General features: G+C 38.3%; 1 long non-coding RNA gene across 1 annotated transcript in view; it reads right to left on the bottom strand.

Moving 5' to 3' along the window:
• Window positions 1-422: 422 nt before the first annotated feature.
• The window catches only part of LOC128738098 (uncharacterized), a 45,813-nt gene continuing 31,830 nt past the window's right edge, over window positions 423-14,405 (bottom strand). The window contains exons 2-4 of the long non-coding RNA XR_008412073.1: window positions 857-938; window positions 595-800; window positions 423-534 (exon numbers count right to left, since the gene is read on the bottom strand). This is a non-coding gene — a long non-coding RNA (uncharacterized LOC128738098). The remainder of the gene's footprint in view (window positions 535-594; window positions 801-856; window positions 939-14,405) is intronic.

The raw sequence follows: 14,405 nt of genomic DNA, 5'->3' as shown, positions 1-14,405 counted from the left end.
AACTCTACACTCAATAGTTTTCATATTGTTGTGGTTTCAGTTCTTCCCCAAATAAACATTCATTACTCACAATCATGGTGTTATGTTTCGTCATTGATAACCGCCTTCAAAAATATAGCTCAGCTGATAAGCTCCTAAGCACAGATGAGCAGTTTCATTTTAAAACACATCAACCGAACATGGATCCCTGTTTTCACAAATCGCGTATAAACTGGTAGAGCAGGGAGCATTATTCCACGTCCAAACAAAGCCTTGCTTTTCCCAGTGGTACAGATTCACGCAGTGCTCATTCGTCCCGGCCGGTTCTCCGGGTTTCCACTTGGCGAAGGTCATCCGTTCGCCGGTGTCATGCCAGACAAAGTTTCCATCACGAGCTAGATCAGTTGCACCGAGCCACAAGCCAAAGAAACCAGTTGATTGAAGCCCCGTCGCATTGGCAGCTTTGACCACGGCATCGTGCTTCTCTGCGGTGTTAACCAGAGCCAGCCGCATGCCAAGCCGGTGGCAATACTCCGCCGCTTCGAACCAGTTACTCTGCAAAGAGCTATCGTAAATAAATCTTCACCAACAGTAGTATTTCATGCGTGATCTTACCGAATAGGTCGAAATGTGAAACTTCTGTGCCGAACAACCAACATATACTGCAGCACCGACTATGAAAACCACAAAAAGCCTCGAAGTGGTTCCCATTGTCAGGAACATCGTTCGTTCAACTAAACTGTTCACTGCCAAATGAAGATGCAAGCATCTTCACACTCTGACAATATTGTTTGATTAGGGTAGGTGACAGTTGCTTGACGCTACGAATGGAATCGTCATAACAGAAATGAAATTAGAGATAATTCACAGACTGTACCATACATGGGACGTTTCTGAAATCACTGTCCATGGTGAGCTTCCAAAAGTTCTGACAACTGTAATCAATAAACGAATGTGATCTAAAACAGAAAAGCCTAGTAGTTTATAATCTACGGCATATAGGGTAGAGGATTCATATTTCGCCAAGAGCCATATTTCGCCAGTTTGATAAATCCAAAGCCTTTTGGCATATTTTTGGTAGACTTAAAAGAAATTATTTGACGAATTGGTAAAATTGAGGACATAAATTTTACCAATTCGTCAAATAATTTCGTTGCCTACCAAAGATATGCAAAAAGGCTTTGGATTCATCAAACTGGCGAAATATGGATCCTCTACCCTACAAGTGCCCACAATATCTGCAACACCTTACACATCTGAAAACAGGTTTATTGAGATTGAGACAAAAGCACATAAGAATAACTCGTGGTTACGGTCGTTCCTCACTTCAGTAAATTCTGTTTTGAATGAATCGACAGCAATGATATGCAAAATGAATGCTACTCTATTTTTGCTAGGCTATATTTCTACGAAAATTAATGAATTGATGTTTTCGCGCCAACTATTTTCATCATCACAATTTCAATAATGAGAATTCCTTTTATTCACAGAGCTGTCGTTGGTGTGTTTTTTCCTGGTTGTTTTCCAGCCGAAAAACTTTTTGCAATTCTCTTATTTTTTCCATCTGTGTATTCCTGGGAACTGATACAAGGACACTGCATAAATCTTCAAGTTGACACGGAGAACGAGATGCTCAAGCCACAGCCCTCACTGACACTAACACTCAAATTAAGCTCTGCAATTTGCAATTATACGAAATCTTGCTGGATTTGTTTACAAAATGGTTTTAACCTTGGAAAACACCCCATTCATGTTTTAGATGAGTCGGACGTAATTCTTCTAACGGACAAGATAGTAAAAAACGATAGGCTAAATGTATTAGCTTTCACACCCTTCCCAATCATCACCCCCAAGTGAACCATGCTTTGAACATGTACCTTCATACTTAGGTATAGTCTATTTCGTAATCTATTTATATAATAGGCTTATGTCTGTACCGAAAACCAGGTCTCTGACAGGACGTCATAAGAGGCTTATCGGTAACTAAACCAGGCTCTGACAGGACGTCATGCTTTCGTAATAATGGGTTGTATTCTCAGTCACCTCACTGGTCGACTGCTGGACTGCTGGACTGCTCGATTGCTCAACTGGTTGACTAGACTGCTCGACTGGACTGGTCGATTAGACTGCTCGATTTGATTGCTCGACTGGACTGCTTAACTGATCTGCTCGACTGAACTGTTCGATTCGACTGCTCGACTCACCTGCCTGATTGGACAGATTGACTTGACTGCGTGACTGAACAGCTCGATTTAACTGCTCGACCCGGCTGCACGACTTAACTGCACGATTGAACTGCTCAACTGGACTGCTTGACTGGACAGCATGATTCATCTGCTCAACTCAACTGTTCGATTCGACGCTCGACTCAACTGCTCGATTCAACTGCTTGATTCCACTGCTCGTCTCAAGTACTCGACTCGACTGCTCGAATGAACTGCTTGACTCACTCGATTGGACTGTTCGGATCGGCTGCTTGACTCAACTGCTCAACTCGATTGCTCGATTCAACTGCTCGACTAAACTACTCGATTTTATGCTCGACTAGATTGCTCGACTTAGCCACCCAACCTAACTGCTCGACTCAACAGTTCGACTCAGCTGCTTGACTGAACCGGTTGACCCGACTGCTCGATCAGACTGCTAGACTCAACTACTCGACTAGACTACTCGATTCAACTGTGCGACAAGACTACTCGATTCAACTGCTTGACTGGACTACTCGATTTAACTGCTCGATTAAACTGCTCGACTGGACTGGTCGATTAGACTACTCGGCTCAACCAGGGCCTTTAATTATCACCGAATTTCAAACAAAACAGAAAATCTTTTTTCTTAGCATACATTGTTTTTTATGCCTCTTAGTTTCGTATGTACAACTGCATAGTGATTTTCATCATAGTATACAAGTTCAATATATCGTGAAAATAGAACAGGAGAAAGTGATTTTCAAACCCAGAAGGTGATATTCACTTCAGGAAAAAAATAATTTTAACCTTCCTAGTGCATTGGGGTCGTTTTCGACCCATCGGCATACTTACAAAGCTTGATACTCAGTAACGGTACGAGCTAGAGACTTGAAATTTTCTGACTTTTCCTAACTTTGGAAAATTAGCATTGTGGGGGAGTTTCAGCTTTCAGCGACATCTAGAAGAGCCACAGCAAAAAAAGTTACATATTATGCATTAAGGGTCGAAAACGACCCAAGTTTTGAAATTGCTCTCATTCATCCATTTTCAATCCGAATTTCGTTTTCTTTACCTTGTTTGAAAGATATGGCCAAAACCTAGCACCCAAGGTATGTTGGGGAATATTTGTTGACTGATGGCCACTTCTGCGTCGGTTCCGGAACACCCACTACCAGGTCCCGGGGAATATTTTTATATTTTGAGATAATTCATTTTGCGGCACATCAAATCACATTGGCTTGATAAAATAAGACTAGTGGAAGTACAATGGGGACATTTTGGACCCGAATGGCCACTTCCCCATCGGTTACGGAACATCCGGTACCTGGTTTTTGAGGCCATTTTTGAATTTTAGGATGATTTCTATTGCGGCACGTCAAATTTCATCACATTGATAACATAAGACTATTGAAAGTATAATAAACACATGTTGAAGGCAAATGGCCACATCAGCATCGGTCCTGGAACACCCGGTACCCGGTTTTTGGGGACATTTTTGTATTTTAGGATAACTCATAATGCGACATATCAAATCATATCGGCTTGATAAAATAAGACTGATGGAAGTATAACAATGTTATTTAGAAGCCAAATGGCCACTTTACCATCGGTACTGGGTCATCCAGTACCAGTTTCGGGGGACATTTTTGGCTTTTGATATAATTCACCATGCGGCACCTCAAATCACATCGGGTTGATAAAATAACAATAATGGAAGTATAATGGGGCGTCAGTCGCATATAATCCGGTACCCGGTATTTATACCGGGGGAGATGGATTACCCTGTAATCCAAAAATGACCCCAAAACACGGATACCGGATAGTCCGGAACCGATGGTGAAATGGTAATTTTGGCTTCCATTAGTGTTATTTCATCAAGCCAATGTGATTTGATGTGCTGCATGATGAATTATCCTATCCAAAAATGTTCTCATAAACCGTGCACCCGAAGTTTCGGAACAGTTCGGTAACTGTCTTATTTGTTCAAGGCGTTGTGATTCGATGTGCCGCACGATGAGTTATTTCAAAATCCAAAAATGTCCCGCGGAACCAGGTACCGGATGTTCCAGAACCGGTGGTAAAGTGGCCATTTGGCTTTTAAATGACCTTATTTCACTTCCATTAGTCTTATTTAATCAAGCCGATGTGATTTGATGTGTCGCAAGATGTGTTATCCTAAAATACAAAAATGGGCCCAAAAACCGGGTACTGGATGTTCCGGGACCAAAGCTGATGTGGCCATTTGCTTTCAAAATGTCTTTATTATACTTTCAATAGTCTAATGATATCAAGCTGACGTAATTTGACGTGTGGCAAGATAAATCATCCTAAAATTCAAAATTGTCCTCAAAAACCGGATACCGGATGTTCCAGAACCAATGAGGAAATGGCCGCTTGGGTCCAAAGTGTTCCCATTGCACTTCCATTAATCTTATTTTATCAAGTCAATGTGATTTGATGTGCCGCAAAATGAATTATCTCAAAATATAAAAATGTCCCCCGGGACCTGGTAGTGGGTGTTCCGGAACCGACGCAGAAGTGGCCATCAGTCAACAAATATTCCCCAACATACCTTGGGTGCTAGTTTTTGGCCATATCTTTCAAACGAGGTAAAGAAAACGAAATTCGGATTGAAAATGGATGAATGAGAGCAATTTCAAAACTTGGGTCGTTTTCGACCCTTAATGCATAATATGTAACTTTTTGCCTTTCTACTATATAAATATATAGTATAAAGGTATAGAAATCACTTGGAAAACCGGAAATGGAAAGAAGGTCCTGCGGCCCGAATGTCATATACCACTCGACTCAGTTTCGAAAACTGAGCATTTTCTGTGTGTGTGTATGTATGTGTGTGTGTGTGTGTGTGTGTGTATGTAACGCTTTCAATCTCACTCACTTTTCTCGGAGATGGCTGGACCGATTTTAATGTTCTTAGTGTCAAATGAAAGGTCTAGGTGTCCCATTGGTCGCTATTGAATTTCATACTGATCGGACTTTTAGTTCAAAAGTTATGTATAAAAATACGAAAAATATGGGACTCCATTATCTCATAGATCCCTTAACCGATTTGAACAAAATTGATTGCATATGAAAGAGGAGTCTTGCAAACCCTTAAGTTCCAAATTTCATGACGATTGGACTTGTAGTTTGAAAGTTACATAAAGAAATGGGAAAAAATAGTATTTAATACATATTTTTAAAACATATAAACATTAATTCAATGAAAAACATCACACATTTTATTATTATTTGAAAATTACTGCTGAGATCTATCAAACGAAACCGAGTTATTGAAAATCGGACGGTTCATTCAAAAGTTATTCAAACTTTAACACTTGAGCACCGTATATAAAACCGTTAAAACGTGTGAAATCAAAACATATCAATCAAATGTTGATTGTATTCAATGTGTGTGATGTATGTATGTATGTATGTATGTATGTATGTATGTATGTATGTATGTATGTATGTATGTATGTATGTATGTATGTATGTATGTATGTATGTATGTATGTATGTATGTATGTATGTATGTATGTATGTATGTATGTGTGTGTGTATGTATGTATGTATGTATGTATGTATGTATGTATGTATGTATGTATGTATGTAAGTGTGTATGTGATGACAATTTGCAATTTTTAAATTTGCATTGAAATTCAAGAAAAGTTAGAAACATGTCAATTGTCTGAAGTTTTTGAAGCCTCTTAGTGGAATACGAACTCTGAAATTAAAGAAAAGAAAAAACTTTTACCGACTAAATTCCACTATTTAATATTTATTCGCGACAGATACGTATACGCTTTGAAATAAGACACTGATGAAGCCTGCACGTCGTAGGCGAACTACGTATCTGTCGCAAATAAATATTAAATAGTGGGATTCAATCGAAAAGTTTTTTCTTTTCTTTGATTTCAGATTTCAATTGTCATTTTCTTCACTTGCTGTTACTCACAATTGTACAAGAAAAGCAAAAAGCGAAAAAAAGCAGTTGATTTAAGCATGTAGGTAAAGTGGTGTATAGGATTAAAGTGTGTTGATTTTACCAAATAAATGTATACAAATTTCAAACAAATTTTGCGCATCAATAGATGCTCTTTTCAATCATTAGATATTAGAGCTTAGAAATGTTATATGAAAAATAGGAAGTAAACGTTGCGCGGTAGTAATTTTGTAAGGTTTGTTTTCGTTAGTGACATTTTAAAGGACAGATGTCTTATGTCATGTATCATGTTTTAATAAATCCAAAATGACAAGCGCAGGAAATCATGTTGATCATATTTTTCATTCTCAAGCATGTTTATGGCGCAACTTTTGCACTATTTTTCGACCTCGTCTTGTTTTCCTAACCCTCTAACATTGTAAAAACGATGCGATCAAGCTAATGACTATCTTTTCATGAAGGTACATTCAAAAGAAGCTCAAGTTTAGATTTTTATGCAAAAATAATTATCTGAAGGAGCACTAGCTAAGAAATTTCTCTTTTTCATATCTAATGCTCTATTCAGTTATTTTTTCTAATCCAGATATGTTGCAAAATTGAAGCCAAGCAAACTAATAGTAAAGTTTTCAGATTAATCATTTTGTTGTAGATATCCTTTTTCTTCAAAAGCGAAGTATAATAAAAAAAATTCTGAACTCTTGTTTTTTAAAGATGCTAACTTTTGAACGCATGGTATTAATATCAAAATATCAAAACATCTGCTATGAACACATATTTCATATTGTCAATTCAAAACAAAACAGTCTAAGTTAGTTAGATACTGATGAAGGTCACACGTCGAGACCGAAATACGTATTTATCAATAGAGCACAGTAGTAGAATTAAAGGATATAAATAACTTTTTGTTTTACTTCTTTTTTATCAATTCAAAAAAAGTTTCGTATGTGGCTCTGAAGCCCGAAAGTTAAGGCCGTCTGTAGACCCGTTAGAGGGTTAATTTCTAATTTTCTATATATATTCATTCAAGTCTGCATAAATTATCTTTTGAGTTAACATTATTTTTCTATCAATCACGTAAATATTATAAAACTAAATAAGGTGTTCATCAAGTAACATAAATGACGCTTACAAGTATTTACGCACCGAAGGAAAGAAAATATAATTATTCTACGCAATACGTTGTGAATTTTATTGGCAAATTTTTGAGGAATTTGAGGAATACGGAACGGATATTGAAGAAAATAGTCAAGTTAATTATAGATGTTTCTGAGAAATTAAATAATGATTATTGAAGCAGTAGAAAGGCTAGGTCACGCCGCTAGGTGGATTAATTCGGGTTTTTCTAATGCATTAGGAAGGTTAAATGCAGTAAATGAAAAGAAAAATCTTATGTCCAACAGCTGAGCGCAATAGATGCTAAATAACAACATAAATTTTTTTTATTGATTTTCACTGCTCAAACGTGAATATCAGTTTGTTACAATATTACAGGGCGCTGATATTCTATATTCTCGTGCATGAAGTTCATGCTTGCTGTATATAGTTATTATGTACGTTTGATCAAAGCAAGCAGATTTTCAATGTAAGGCAGACTGATAATCCAGAAGTTTGAACGTTATGCTGATGAATATTAACAGCACTGGGCTCAACTGCCGAACTCGACTGCTCGACTCAACTGCTCGGCTGGACTGCTTGACTGAACAGCTTGATTTAACTGCTCGACTTGACTGCTCGATTTGACTGTTCGACTCAACTGCTTGACTTCTGTTTGATTCGACAGCTCGACTTAACTTCGATTCAACTGCTTGACTGGAATACTCGACTCAACTGCTTGACTGGAATACTTGACTCAACTTCTCGCCTGGACTACTTGGCTCGACTCGACTACTCGACACGACTGCTCGACTCGACTGCTCGACTCGACTGCTTGGTTCAGCTGCTCAACTGGACTACTCGACTAAACTGCTCGAATAAACTGTTCGACTTGACTACTCGACTGAACTGCTTAACTCATCTGCTCGACTCAACTCGACTGCTCGAATGAACAGCTCGTTTTAACTGTTTGACTTAACCGCTTAACTCGACTGCTTGACTAAACCATTCAAATCGATTGCTCGACTCAAGTGCTCGACTAGACTACTCGATTCAACTGCTCCACTGGACTACTCGACTTAACTGCTTGATTAAACTGCTCGACTGGACTGCTCGAATTAACTGCTCGACTTGACTGCTCGACCGGACTGCTTGTCTGAACAGCTTGATTTAACTGCTCGACTAGACTGATCGATTTGGCTGCTCTATTTGACTGCTCGACTCGACTGCTTGACTCAACTGCTTGATTTAACTGCTCGACACGCTTGCTCAACTTGATTGCTTGTCGCGATATCATATGGTCGGTGTTAAATCAGACCGGACCAAGTAGCAAAATTTTAAAAAATGTGTTAATGATAGCAAACGATCAAGAATTTTCTAAGTAACATTTTACTCTAATCAGACTACATAAATGTTGCAAACAGCCAGAAGTTTTTATTCAGTTAAATAAATCCAATATGACCATAAAAACTATTTGTTTCAGTTTCCGGCTATGACTCTTTTATGTACATCTTAGAGTTATATTATGTAATATAAGAACTCAAAGAACTAATACAAAGATTAAACATCGTCGCAAACACTGGCCGATGGAATGTATCCGCAGTTTTCTGAAATCTGAACAGACATATATATATATATTTTCCGGATCGTAAGATTCGGGCTCAACTAGTAAGAATATATGTCTCCTTTCAGAAGATGAAATCTATTTTCATTTTACATCAATTGCTTGTTTTTGTATTTTATTTATAATGAAATTTTATTTACGATGTTATTTTCTTCGTATGTTGAAAACTAAGCTTATTTTGAAATGTTGAGACAAAGTGGAAAAAATTGTATGTTACGTTTTAGGTGTCATATTTTATGAAATAACACGAAAAACGATAGATATCATAGATATTTTATTGTTTTTAAATAGGACTAAATTAATAACGACACATAACTAACAATAATAGCTTGCATAGTACCCACATAACTAAATTAATACTTTGTCGCATTGTATTGTATTGTATTGTCACATATTGAGCATTCAGATTTTAGCGTCCCAATCATATATCTTTCCGAGTTCAAATCTTTGCGTCTTGCTCGTATCACAATCGCAAGCATCTTTAAAATGCTTTCTGGTCTTCTGCTCTATTGTCCTAAAACAAAACTATTGTCCTGTATACAAAACACGCGTACTGAATTCAGTGACTAATTGAGTGATTTATAGCATATTGAAAATATATTAAGTGTGACTCTAAGTCTAAGTCTAAGTCCCCCCTCACAAAAAAAAGTGTGACTCGGGACTGATGTACTGCCTCATAGAAGTAAAATCTGTAAATATCATATATGCAACTTTTGTAGAGCTGAGTGTAATCTATACTCTATCTGAATAGAATACTGTATTATTTTTCCAATCTCTGCTGATAAAGGACTTTTTTGTTTTTGCCTTGTCTCTGACATGCGGGCCAACGTAAACTTTATTCTATTAAAGCAGTGGTTTGGTGAGAAGAATGGTAGATTAGATGAAACTGAGAAAATTTCATTGTGAGTCCAAAAATACATTGGCTAGTTTAGTTGGTAAGTGGGACTCCAACTCACACATTCTCGGTTGGTGCCCGAGCGCTTTAGCAATTAAACTATTACCACCCCACCCTCTACATTAGATAATCTTACATCTAATTCTGTTCCAGTCTAACTATCCGTATATGCACACGTACGATTTCCCGGCGACGGTAACTATTTTTTGTATGATTGCTCTTCTTCACTTTTACCACTGAGAAGATAGACGATAGATTGTGGTAGAAGCTAGCAGTCTGGTGCCAAATGTCGAAGCACGCTGGTGTTATACCACACCGGGTGTGATTTTTGTCTTTTACTTGACTCTGACAGTTTAGCAGCCGACAGCCCGGGGTGGCTCTAGCCGTATCAAGAATTCCTCTCCATTGTACTCGGTCCTGGGCTTCTCGTCGCCAATTCGTTGCACGTCTCGATACACGCAAGTAGGCATCCACCTGGTCGACACATCTAGCACGTTGGGCCCCTCTATTTCTGGTGTCGGTGGGGTTTTTGAAGAGAACGAATTTCATTGCACAGTCGTACGGCATCTTTGCGACATGGCCGGCCCACCGTAGTCTCACACCTCTCGCCAGGTGTACGATGGGAATCTCTCCAAGCGGTGCCTGTCGCTCGTGAGTCATACGCCTCCGCCACTCTCCGCTTTACGTTTGTGCTTCGCCAAAAACAGTCCGCAACACCTTTCGTTCAAATACGGCAAGTGCACCTATGTCTTCCGTAAGCAACGTTATTATCGCAAGTTCGTAGAGGACTACCGGCCTGATTAGCGTTTTGTACATCGTCAGCTTCGTGCGGCGGCGTATGCTCCCAGTTCGAAGCGTCTTGCGGAGGGAAAAATAGGCTCGATTTCCAGCTTGAATGCGTTGTTGGATCTCCTTACTCCTCTTATTGTCGGCGGTGACCATTAATCCCAGATATACGAACTCATCAACCACTTCCAGTTCATCGCCGTCAATAGTCACTGTCCGTGGGAGGCAAACGTTACTTTCTCGGGAGCCTCTTCCTACCATATATTTGGTTTTCAACGCATTGATATGTAACTTCTCTATTCTGTACTTATTTGTAACTGTAACTTGTAAGCCTCCGTTTTTAGTCTGGCGTAGATTGCCTCCGCCGTCCTAAGGTTTCTAGTACTGATGTCGAGGTCGTCTGCGAAGGCTGGGAGTTGGCTACTCTTGCTGAAGATCGTTCCTCTCGTTTTGATGCCCGTTCGCCGGATCACACTTTCAATAGCGATATTGAAAGTTTTTGCACAGTTGTTGTAAACTGGTTGTGGCAACCGATTAATGACTAATTTCAGTCATAAATAAGTTGCATCAACCATAAATGATAAAAGTGTGCTGCTTGGGATACTGGACAGTCCATCCCATTGTCGCAGCCCTTTGCGCGATTCGAAAGGACTTGAGAGTGTCCCCGAAACACACACGTAGCACATCACTCGCTCCAGAGTAGCTTTGATCAGCTGCGTCAGTTTGTCCGGGAAATCGTACTCGTGTATTATCTGCCATGGCAGTTCTCGTTCAACTGCATTGTATGCTGTCCTGAAATCCACGAAAATATGATGTGTGCGTACGTTGTACTCACAAAATTTCTAGAGGATATGTCGGAGAATCAAATTTTGATCCGTAATAGCAGGGGCCCCCATAAAACCCGCCTGATACTGCCCTACGAGTTCTCTTGCTATTGGGGATAGACGACGCAACAAAATTTAGGAGAGCACCTTATAGGCGGCGTTGATCAACGTGATGCCGTGGTAATTACAGCAATCTAACCGGTTGCCCTTTTTGTAGATGGGACGGACCACACCTTCCATCCAATCCTCCGGTAGTTTCTCCTTCTCCCAAATCTTAGAAATTATCCAATGAAATACTTCATTGGATATTTCACATTGCTTCCCTGCCGATCTGGGCGTTCATATCCCCAATGACAATCTTGATGTCCCGTCATAAGCGGCTGTCGTACGTTGCCTCCAGCTGCGCATAGAACGCTTCCTCCTCGTAGTCGGCATTGTTCGTGTGGACAATGCACGTTTATGATGGTGTAGTTGAAGAAACGGCCTTTTTTCCTCAACACGCACATCCTTTCGTTGATCGCTTTCCAGTCCATTATGCGATCCTGCATTTTGCCCAACACTTCGAAGCCCGTTTCCAGCTCATTGGTCGCTCCAGCGCTCTGGAAAAATTGGGCTTTACCGCCACGGATCCTCCACACCTTCTCGCCTTTGCGACAGATCTCCTGCAGTGCCACTATGCAAAACTTGCGGGGTTCTAACTGATCGAGCAGCAACCTGTCGCCACCAACGAAATTTAGCGATCTGCAGTTCCAGGTACCAAGTCTCCAAGACGTACAAAATTGTTATTTCTATTAAAAATCCTAAGTAGGAAAAAAGTCATGAAAGTCGTTGTTCTACGTAGTCCGTTCATGAAAGTTGCTCCATCTCAGAATAAGTTTTAAAAGACTGCAAATTACTTATATTTTTTCCAAAAAAAAACCCGATTTAATCCACCTAGTGGTGAAAGGAACCTTTGTTAGACCTTTGTTGGTCTTACTTGCTATTTAAGATAGAAATCGACACGTCTTCGGAACATAATTCATCTATTGGTTATCGTTGCGTAGTGCGTTGATTTACATAAAAGTTTTGAAAATTGAATAAGTTTACAAACTTTGAACAAAATAGGAACATTTTTAAATTTTGATAGATCCTTTGTTCATGAAATTGCCGAGTAAGGATAAGTAAGTTGTTCTTAATCTGAGTAAGTGTAAATAAAAGTAAGTTGTAAGAGAAAATCTTATCCTTTAGCATATACATTGTCTAGTAAAGGTCTAGTTTATAGGTTTTTGAACTATGCATAGTTTCCTGTAATGCCATTCTATTTGAATCACATCAATAGAGTTTTCTTGAATAATTTTCATCAATTTTTATTAACCGAAGGTTGTATTTTATACAACACGTGTAGGTTTTTCAACGCCATATTGTTATAAAGTTACAAGTCGTTGTTTAACTAACGTATATTCTTCAACAAACTTATTGTGAGCAAAATATCAGAATTATTCAATGCATTAATAATTTAAATTGTTGGGAAAATTTATGCAGTAAAACTATCAGCAAATGTAAAATGTTTAAAATGTATCCGTCTGCTGGTAGTCGAGTAATGCGAAGTCAAAATTAAGGTATTATGTATAATCAAAGTTCCACAGATCCTAAACAAGCAAACATAGAGGTATAGTATTCTCAGCAAAGTTGTGTATTTTTACTATTTGTACAATTTTGTAGTACATGAAAAAGTCATACAACAATTACAAAAAGAGCAAAAATAGAAAAACTGAATTTACAAATTCATATACAATAAATAAGATATTTCTATCTTCGCTGCAGAGATAGAAGGCTACTGTCTTTAGCAAAATTTCTTGTAATAATATGCTCTATAACTTTGCAGAACACATCAATGTGTTATATTGACACTGAAGAAAAATAATTTTTTTATTTCACTTTTAGGGGGATTAATCAAAATTTAAATTCCACCAGGGGATAGAGCTTTCAAATTCAAAAAACTCTTCCAAAGGTTCGATAAACCTAAAACCAAGTTTTCTCAATCAAAACTCTAGTGCGCATGTTTTCTTTGGTTCGGGGCTATTGTGCGCGCGAGTAACCGTGTTACAAAAGTTGGCGCGATTGTTCGAGGGTTAATATCTTTTGACCGGTAAAACCAATTCTTATGCAATTTTGCATATATATTCGTAGTGTCAAAACCTCTCGTTTGATATTAAAATAATTGAAATTAGGTAAATTATCTTGGTTAAAATCATTATAAATTATTGTTAATATTGGTGTGGTGTATACGGTTGCTCATAATTTTCAAATTAAACGTCCAATCAAAAAACCATTCAATAGTGATCTATTAGGATATATTATCTTTCAAATGAAACTAATAGCGCATAAATCGGTTTGGCCATCTCTAAGAAACAGGCGATAATTATTACCTTGTCAAAACAGGTTTTTCAAGCATAACTTTTAAACTACTTGTTTGTTTTCAATTAAAAATTCCTGAACAATTTAGCTTAAATAAGGGCTTTCATTTGATACTAAGATCGTTGAAATCGGTCATGTAGTTCCGAAGAAACCCGTGTCACGTATTTTTCACATTTTTGCTTATAACTTTTAAACGAAACGTCGTATCACGAAACAACTCAATAGTGATCTACTAGACAATAACACCTTTCAAACAAAAGTAATAGCGAACCATTCGGTTCAGCCATCTCTGAGAAACAGGCGATAGAAAAAATCATTACATACATACACACACACACACACACACACACACAGACATTGCTCAAATCGTCGAACCCTATCGATTGGTATATGTGACTTGGCCCTCCGGGCCTCGGATCAATTTCGTGTTTTTCGACCAATTTTTAAACCTTTGTTATAGTATAACAAAGGTAAAACATTAAATATTTTCAAAAATGGTATTTTGCATATTGCCTCCTATCCTGTTCCTATTACTATAATGTAAGGTGCATATTTCCTCCTATCAAACACGTTTGCAAGTTTCATATAAAATAGAGAGAAGAAAATTTTGTCATTTACCTATATCACGTGGAACTGCTCTAATTTTACAGGTTTTCAAAAACGTTCCATAAAC

This window comes from Sabethes cyaneus, chromosome 2, assembly GCF_943734655.1.
Source record: "Sabethes cyaneus chromosome 2, idSabCyanKW18_F2, whole genome shotgun sequence".
In the NCBI taxonomy this organism is placed as follows: Eukaryota; Metazoa; Arthropoda; class Insecta; order Diptera; family Culicidae; genus Sabethes; species Sabethes cyaneus.
Note: the sequence above shows the minus strand (reverse complement) of the source record. Positions and strands in the feature narration are given on the sequence as shown.